Below are 10,387 nucleotides of genomic sequence, written 5' to 3' on the forward strand. Positions count from 1 at the left end.
GGGAGGAGAGTCGGGCGACTGGCCGCGGTGCCCGGGCTCCACGGGCCAGATCTGGGCCCGGGCGGGCCGCGGAGAGAGAGAAATGGCGGCGCGGTTGAGGTGGCGGCGTGCGGTTGGCCGGGCGCGGCGGCGGGGCTGAGGTGGCGCGCTCTGATTGGCCGGAGCGATGTGGCGGCAGGGTTGGACACGTCCGGCGGCGGGGTGGACACGTCCGGCCGCGCGGAGATGAATTTTAGGGTTTTGGAGGTAGGAGGAGATCCGAAAAACGGGGGTCCTATTTATAGGCATAGAGGGAGCTAGGAGACTCCAAATGAGGTCCGGTTTTCGGCCACGCGATCGTGATCGAACGCTCTAGGACATGGAGCAGAGTTTGGTGGGTTTTGGGCCAAAATGAAGGGGTGTTGGGCTGCAACACACACGAGGCCTTTTCGATCCCTCGGTTAACCGTTGGAGTATCAAACGAAGTCCAAATGATATGAAACTTGACAGGCGGTCTACCGGTAGTAAACCAAGGCCGCTTGGCAAGTCTCGGTCCAATCCGGAAATGTTTAATCCCCACACACAAAAGAAAGCTAGAAATGACCACCGGAGGAGAACGAAGCACCGGAATGCAAAACGGACAACGGGGAAAATGCTCGAATGCATGAGACAAACACGTATGCGATGCAATGCACATGATGACATGATATGAGATGCATGACACTGAAAACAACACACGGAGACAAAGACCCGAACCCGAGAAATAAATATAACTTAACGCCGGAAACGGCAAGAGTTGGAGTACAAATAGGGAAAGTTACATCCGGGGTGTTACAGACGGCCAAGGGAGGAGGCGCACCCAAGGGGGGAGTCCGACTCCCATCGGGAGTAGGACTCCTCCTTTTCCTATTTGGAGAGGGAGAGGGAAGGAAGAGGAAGGAGGGAGGAAGGAAGGAAAGGGGAGCCGACCCCCTCCCAATTCGGATTGGGCTTGGGGGCGCCCTCTCCCTTGCTCCTTTCCCCTCCTTTCCACTTGTAGCGACCCGACCCGAATGGATCAAGTCTCTGTGCTTAAGTGTCATCCCTGGATCGGTATGCTGACACACACAGTACTCGAGGATTTATAACAGAGGTAAATCACATGTAAAAAGTAACGTAAATACTATTACCTCAATCCAAAATAGCGGAAGTAACAAGGTTGTGGATTCCCATCAACACCAACGGCAAAGTTGAGTGTAGAAATCGTAACCCTAACGTATCACTTACTCGTCGTAAGAAATCCTGCAACATGAGACATTGCAACCACAGAGGGTCAGTACATTGAATGTACTGGCAAATTCACACCATAGAGAATATTAATAAAGGCTATCACTACATTCATATTTGGCTGGTGGAAAAGTTCCATAGTTATAGTTTTTGCGAAAAGCCAATTTTTCCCTACTGCAAAGGAATAAATTTTATTTAACTATCATGGTGGTTGTTGAACATTGAGAATGGTTGACAGCATTCTCAATCCCAATTAAGCATCATCATTAAACCCATCAAAATTAATTTAAAGTAACATGATGAGATCAACAGGATAATCCAAGAACTAGATACTCAAATTGTCCATAACCGGGGACACGGCTAATCATGATTAGTTCATACACTCTGCAGAGGTTTGCGCACTTTTCCGCACAAGACTTGATCTCCTCCGTTGGATTTCTCGCACTACAAGGTGTTTGAGAAACGGATGACCGAGACATAATATTTCAGAAGCGTTTGCACCTTACGATGGGTAGACCGTACCACCTACCACCCCTACATCTGCTAGTCTACCACTTTAAGAGTTCACACGACTGAATCAACTATGCTAGAGCCCATAATAGCTTGTGGCAGCACACGGAAGTTTCTAGCATGAATAATCTTATGATCCCTTTGAGCCTGGGTGGCGGACCGTAGGATGATCAAACGGTATATCCCTGGGATCTCCTAGGACAACACTGGTATTTCCCTAGGTGTCCGAGCAAGTCCACTGGTATATCCCCAGGGTGCCCCTAGCAATCCACCCAGATGTGTATTAAAGTTGCCACCTTAAGTTGAACCATTAATTAACAATCTCACATCTGTCATGGATTTCACTCACCCAAACCACGTCTACGAGCATAGCATGGCAGTATAAGAAATTTGTATAGGTAACTCCCAAGGGTTTGAATGTAACAGGGCAATAGGTTCTACCTCATCAGCTACTTCCCAACCCACATGTTAATGACATCCTAACCATGCAATGTTTGAGGATTGGAACTAATGCATAAAAACTGGGTGATAAATGGTATGATCAAAGTGTGAACTTGCCTGCAATATTGATGAAGATGATTCGCACTCAAAAATCTTGATAGCTCTACTCGTCACACTCTGGCCAATCTATCGTAATCAAGCAATAGTAACCACACATAAGCAATCACTCAAAAGACCAGAAAGATCGAAGAAGTCGATTCGGAAAAAATCAAAACCAAGAAAATAGCTCTTGCAACATAAAACAATTTCTAACACTACCAAACTTATGTGAATTTGGCCTTATTAGAATGTTTAGGTCAAGAGCTTCGATTTTCAAAAAGAATCAACTCAAACGGAGCTACGAAACTCAAGTTATGATCAAACAAAGTTTGAATTTAAATCTGTTCTAATTCAAATTTTAAACTTTTCAAAAACATGTTTTAGTTGTTTTACTCGATAGAGGAGATCGTAACAAAGAAGTGGGCATTGGTTTCGTCTAATTCTGACTTACGAGCAAAAAGTTATAGTGTTTTGAAGATCAGGGGCTATTCTGCAAATAATTTATTAACAAACGGGTCCCTGGCCGAAAACTGAAATAAAAGAAAAGGCTAAATAGCGAACGTTCACTGTAGAAGCCTATAAGACGAAAATCGTTCGCTACTGAACCCTAAATAGCGAACACCCGCTGGATAACCAACTGATCGGGTTTTTTAAGAACCGGAAATAAACCGTAGCCTAAATAAAACCGGACTGGGGCGGTTTTACCTTTCCGGTCAACACCGGCAAACAACGGCAGCTCGGCGTCGAGGCGGCGAGCAGCGGGCGGCGGCTCGGCGTCGAGGCGGCGAGCAGCGGGCGGCGGCTCGGCGCGGGAAGTGCGGCGGCGATGCGGCGTGGGCGAGCAGCGCGGCAAGGGGTGCGGCGGCGCGGGGCGGCGCGCTGTGCAGCAGCAGCGGGCGGCAGGGCGGCGAGGCGCTGCGGCGGCGGCGGCGAGATGCGAGCGAGGCGAGGCGGCGCAAGTGGCGAGGAGGAGAGGAACGGGGCCCGGGGCCTCATTATTTAAGGGGGAGGAGAGGAGGTGGCGTGGAGGAGGGGCAAGGGAGGCGGCGGCGGTGTCCCTGGCGACCACGGCGGTGGCGTTGTCATGCGGGCGCTGGAGTCGGGGACTAAGGCGGCTGGGCTGGGCCTGGCTGGCTAGCTGGGCCGGCCCAGTCGGGGAGAAGTTTTTTTTTAAAACATATTCTCAGACAAACAAAAATAAAAGGACAAAACAAAAAAAATATTATATAGACATATAATATATCAAAATTTTCAGAAAAAGATTTTCTACAACATGGACATTTTGCTTGCATTAAATAAAATACACATAAATTCTAATAATTCAAACAATGCTCATGCTCTAATAAAATCCAATAAAAATCATTTTAAAAATACCAAAATGATTTCAAATAAATTTTTCTCCAATTTTCTACTGTAGGGAATCATGTTACCCTATTTTCCATGTATTTTATTTTTGGAGAAAAATAATTTGAATAAAACTCAAATAACTCCAAATTGAAAATAAATTCAAAAGAACTTTGAATTTAATTCTTTGAAACTCCCAACTCATATTTCATATAATTTGAAGAAGTCATTTTATCTCCTCTCGTGAAAATCATCGAGTTGCATAAAGTTTCTGAATTGGAAAATATTTCCCAATGGAATTCAAATATTTTTCAAACACCCATTTCATTTATTTAAATGGAAGAAGTCATGTCATCTTCTCTCCAGGGTTTTGTGGTGAAAAGAATTTGAATTCACGGAGATCAAAAAGCAAATATGAAAGTTTGGGAAAGTCCTTTTATTCCCTCTCATTTAACTTTCAAAAAGTTTCGAATTCACTCACTTTTAGACAATCAATCAAACAATTAATCAAATCTATATATTTATTTTAACATTCCAAAATTTAGAATTTTGGGATGTTACAAACCTACCACCCTTAAAATGAATCTCGTCCTCGAGATTCGGAGAGGCTAGAAAGAAATAGGTTAGGTTCGGGGTCTTCTCAAAATCCATCGATCGTCTCTGGGGTCTCGGGTGCTACCACCCTTAGAAACATTGTTACGGTCCCATAAATACTCATATACTCCATCCTTATTCTTGACAATGTCGGTCTTCTCAGATCCTCGAGAAAATTCCTTCTCCGAGCTCTTCCGGTAGTGGCATAACCTTTTCCTCAATTCTTCTGTCCTTCATCTAGGTAAGGTTATTCTGAGACTGGGTCTTCTTACCTGACGGGTCTGGTGCCAATTCTAAATAACTATTCGATATCTCATGGTGGTCAACAATTTATGGTTTCTCCTGCAGGGAATGGGTCTGGGTTGAATCTCACCATATAACCTACGGTTGGCAACAACTGCCGTGTACAAGGGAAAATTTTCTTATACCATTCTAAGGTTTAAAAAGGGTTTTGATCTTCGTCTCTCTACTATAGGTAAGTCTCTCAGATTTACCATCCCATATAGCAAGGCGAATAATAAGAGTAAGTAGGTATGGTGATCAATCCATCCCGCACCCAAATCATTACCATGTATACAGTTTAGCGAATCTCACATACTAACACTTGGTCATCCTCACAAGCATTGCGGAATTTCTCTTGTCAACGAACTAAGTTCGGATAATTCCATGGATTCTGCAAGCCAAACAAACATCTATCGTTCCTTCACAACTCTCAGGTTTTGCGTTACTCCTATAAAATCGTCTGTCGTTAAACGTCGTATCTTCCTCCAGGGTTTTTCCTTCAGCAAGAATGTGCTTGCTTCTTGGCAGGTCCTGGGCCTGTGGGTTATGGCCCATCTTATTACTTGTAATCCTTGAACTCATCCTCGGGGCAGCTGATCATTATTCCAACATCCAACTTCTAGCTTCCAAGCATACTTAAAATCCATCCAATTGTACTATCTTTCTTCCTTCTATTGGCACCAAACTAGGACATGATTACGCAGACTCATCATGGAGTTTCCATTGATCCATATTTCCGGCATCATACCTCCTTTATATCCAATAGTAATTTATCTCTTCATCCTCGTGGGATATCCCTCATACTGAGATAAAAACTTATACTTATGAAGTCAGTATTCCACTTCGTGGAACATCATTATCCTTCCCAGGGTCAAGCATCCTTACAGGGGAATATTGGCCATCTCTGCATGGCACTTCTTCAACTGGGAAACATGAAACACATCATGAACTCCTGACAGTCCTTCGGATGACTCCAACTTGTTGGCCACTTCTCCCATACGCTCCAAAACTCGGTATGGTCTTACAAATCTCGGGGCTAACTTTCCCTTAACTTCAAATCGTTTAACTCCTCGCAGAGGGGTCACACGAAGACATGCTCTGTCTCCAATTTCATAGACTACCTCCTTGCGGGTTTTTTAGTCTGCATAACTCTTCTGCCTGGACGGAGCTACCTTCAGTCTATCTCGAATCAACTTAACATTCTCTTCTGACTCCTTGATCACATTTGGTCCAACAACTGACGGCCTCCAACTTCATCCCGCATACTCTTGGGGCATCACACATATCGAGACAAAACTCGTATTCATTTTGTCTGAAATCCACTCAATGGAGTATCCTTATCTTTTCCAGGGGTCAAGGTTCTTACAAGGTACTACCACCCTTAAAATGCACAAATCTTCCATAGACCATATTTCTCATATCCTCAGAATGGCGAAAGTTCTTCTTCATAGAGTAACAACTCATAAAATCCATATCAGTACCAACGATGCTAACTTTATTCATTCTCAAGTGATTACAATCTCTCGCTTTTCCATTACATGTCTCAACTCAACACCTCAATATAAAAGAAAATGTTCTCACTTCTACTACTCCATTTCTTTTGTTGCAAACTCAACTATCTAGCACAAGTTTCCTTCTCCTTGGGGCATTCTCTGGCAAAGTGCCCTGCTCCACTACAACTAAAGCATAATACTTCTGACAAGTCTCGAGGTTTCCTTTTTTTGGGGCAACTATTGAGGTAGTGCCCTGACTCCTTGCACCTGTAACAGGTGATATGACTTAGGTCCTTCCTGGTATCCAATCTACTTCTCATCCTGGACTTTTCCGTTCCAATCATGGATTCTATTTCTTGTGGGTCATACTCTACTTCCTCTGTCGGGAATTCTACTAGATCCCCATTCAAACAATTTTGGGAGATGTGTCCTTCTTATCCACATGAATAGAAAGACTTAGTGCAGGGTTTACTCGGGTCTTCTTTAGGTGTGTCCTCCATCACAGCTTCTTCTAAAATTTCCATGAGGGCTCCTTTCATTACTTCTTTCTTCTGTTGGATGGTTCGTTGTACCATGGGGTAAATGTGACACTGAGCAGGATAGTGGGTAGTCCCTTCACACAAGAAACAAGTAATCTGCCTAGTTGGGCATTCTTCAACTGGGTGACTTCCTTCACAATTAAGGCATTCATCCTTGTGTTCTTTATGGGTGTGTCCTGTTTCTCCACAAATCTTGCATGCACAAGGTTTCTTCATATCCTTTCCATAAGGCTTCAACTTCTGGGACACAAAGTGAGATCTTTGCAGAGTCAACTTAAATTCTCTCCAAGTGGTTACTCCTTGACATCCATTGATGGTTTGGTACATTCTCCACCAAGTAGCAGCACCTCTTTCAAAGCACTGAAGAGCATGTTGGGTCATATCATTTCCGACTATGGGGTTATTCTTCATGTGATCCTCCATGTTCTGAATCCATTTGTCCATCTCCAATTGACTCATCGGTCCAGAAAATATAAACTCATCTCTATTCATCCTCTATTGGGTCCATGGGTTTGGGGTGAGATAAGAGAGATAGAGAGGGATACACACAATGCAAACAACAGTTTTGACAGGACAGATTTTATTTGTGGCTGTCGGGAAAAACATCAAACAAATGACAGCTCACAAACATTGCATCTAACGTAGGTATATAACAGGGGTTTGGTCTTCTAAAGGTCAATAAATCTTCAACATCGTCTAACTCTTCAAGTCTTGTTCATGCCTATAATGGCTTCTTCCCATCATGCTTGTCTTTCTCAAGTTCTTTTGCCAGATCAACTCTATTGACGCGAAGTCTCTCGTGACATCCTTTAATATTCCAGAGTTGTATTCCAAACTTCTGGGTTTCAACATCCTTGGCATGAACCATGGTCTAGCTTCCTGACGAATCTCCGGTTTCTCAAGGTTTTTCTCCTCCAGCTTGGCTACTCTCATCTTCAGGGTCCTGAGTTCCTCATGAAATACTTCCTTGTCTAATACGGCTTCATGGAGCTCCACCTTAAACTTCTTGATGTACTACTCCAGATCCCGGTGATACACCGGCTAAGGTTAAAACTTCATCTTACTAATAGGTGCTCCATCAGCCTTCTTCCATCAAATCCATTTGGAAGAAATGCATCCTTAACTTAGCACGGTGATAATAGCATCAGCGGGAGATGACATCACGGATAACCGTGTTTCTGCTCTTGTCATTCCCATGAGCTATCATTCCATAGTTGATATCTCCTGCCTTAGGGTTTTCCTTGATAGAACTTTAAGTTTTTAACTCTCCATGCTCCGGTCTTTCTCCGATACACCCTGATCTCGGGCATTGACAACTTCCATAATCTGTCAAGTTCCATAAGGGTAGCCTTCCTAGGTCATACAAATCTAGGGATTCTTCAGAGCCTTCAAATTCTCCTAGTCTTCGGAGTCTTCAACCGTTGTAGTTTCCATTATTTAGATGCACAGTAAAATCCTCTTCATTCCAAAGCGGTATTAGTTGTCCAATATCTTGTACTTCTTGGAGTGGTCTCATCCGTCGAATCTTCGAGTGATCCAAAGGGAAAAGGGATATGGTTTCACTAAAAGGGAATTTTTGAATAAGCTTAGAAGAGAAGAGAGGTAAAAGATCTTTTTGAAAGGGAAAGTTGTAGAGAAAAATCTTTACTATGGGCTTGCCAGTTTCTAGGGTCACGTCCTACAGTCAACATGTGCTCTGATACCATCTTGTAGCGACCCGACCCGAATGGATCAAGTCTCTGTGCTTAAGTGTCATCCCTGGATCGGTATGCTGACACACACAGTACTCGAGGATTTATAACAGAGGTAAATCACATGTAAAAAGTAACATAAATACTATTACCTCAATCCAAAATAGCGGAAGTAACAAGGTTGTGGATTCTCATCAACACCAACGGCAAAGTTGAGTGTAGAAATCGTAACCCTAACGTATCACTTACTCGTCGTAAGAAATCCTGCAACATGAGACGTTGCAGCCACAGAGGGTGAGTACATTGAATGTACTGGCAAATTCACACCATAGAGAATGATGAATAAAGGCTATCACTACATGCATATTTGGCTGGTGGAAAAGCTCCATAGTTATAGTTTTTGCGAAAAGCCAATTCTTCCCTACTGCAAAGGAATAAATTTTATTTAACTATCATGGTGGTTGTTGAACATTGAGAATCGTTGACAGCATTCTCAATCCCAATTAAGCATCATCATTAAACCCATCAAAATTAATTTAAAGTAACATGATGAGATCAACAGGATAATCCAAGAACTAGATACTCAAATTGTCCATAACCGGGGACACGGCTAATCATGATTAGTTTATACACTCTGCAGAGGTTTGCGCACTTTTCCCCACAAGACTCGATCTCCTCCGTTGGATTTATCGCACTACAAGGTGTTTGAGAAACGGATGACCGAGACATAATCTTTCAGAAGTGTTTGCACCTTACGATGGGTAGACCGTACCACCTACCACCCCTACATCTGCTAGTCTACCACTGTAAGAGTTCACACGACTTAATCAACTATGCTAGAGCCCATAATAGCTTGTGGCTGCACACGGAAGTTTCTAGCATGAATAATCTTATGATCCCTTTGAGCCTGGGTGGCGGACCGTAGGATGATCACACGGTATATCCCCGGGATCTCCTAGGGCAACACTGGTATTTCCCCAGGTGTCCGGGCAAGTCCACTGGTATATCCCCAGGGTGCCCCTAGCAATCCACCCAGATGTGTATTAAAGTTGCCACCTTAAGTTGAACCATTAATTAACAATCTCACATCTGTCATGGATTTCACTCACCCAAACCACGTCTACGAGCATAGCATAGCAGTATAAGAAATTCGTATAGGTAACTCCCAAGGGTTTGAATGTAACAGGGCAATAGGTTCTACATCATCAGCTACTTCCCAACCCACATGTTAATGACATCCTAACCATGCAATGTTTGAGGATTGGAACTAATGCATAAAAACTGGGTTATAAAGGGTATGATCAAAGTGTGAACTTGCCTGCAATGTTGATGAAGATGATTTGCACTCAAAAATCTTGATAGCTCTACTCGTCACACTCCGGCCAATCTATCGTAATCAAGCAATAGTAACCACACATAAGCAATCACTCAAAAGACCAGAAAGATCGAAGAAGTCGATTCGGAAAACATCAAAACCAAGCAAATAGCTCTTGCAACATAAAACAATTTCTAACACTACCAAAATTATGTGAATTTGGCCTTATTAGAATGTTTAGGTCAAGAGCTCCGATTTGCAAAAAGAATCAACTCAAACGGAGCTACGAAACTCAAGTTATGATCAAACGAAGTTTGAATTTAAATCTATTCTAATTCAAATTTTAAACTTTTCAAAAACATGTTTGAGTTGTTTTACTCGATAGAGGAGATCGTAACGAAGAAGTGGGCGTTGGTTTCGTCTAATTCCGACTTACGAGCAAAAAGTAATATTGTTTTGAAGATCAAGGGCTATTCTGCAAATAATTTATTCACAAACGGGTCCCTGGCCGAAAACTGAAATAAAAGAAAAGACTAAATAGCGAACGTTCACTGCAGAAGCCTATAAGATGAAAACCGTTCGCTACTGAACCCTAAATAGCGAACGCCCGCTGGATAACCAACTGATCGGTTTTTTTAAGAACCGGAAATAAACCGTAGCCTAAATAAAACCGGACTGGGGCGGTTTTACCTTTCCGGTCAACGTCGGCGAATGATGGCGGCTCGGCGTCGAGGCGGCGAGCAGCAGGCGGCGGCTCGGCGCGGGAAGTGCGGCGGCGATGCGGCGTGGGCGGCGTGGGCGAGCAGCGCGGCAAGGGGTGCGGCGGCGCGGGGC

Source organism: Triticum dicoccoides, chromosome 2A (genome assembly GCF_002162155.2).
Source record: "Triticum dicoccoides isolate Atlit2015 ecotype Zavitan chromosome 2A, WEW_v2.0, whole genome shotgun sequence".
NCBI classification, from domain to species: Eukaryota; Viridiplantae; Streptophyta; class Magnoliopsida; order Poales; family Poaceae; genus Triticum; species Triticum dicoccoides.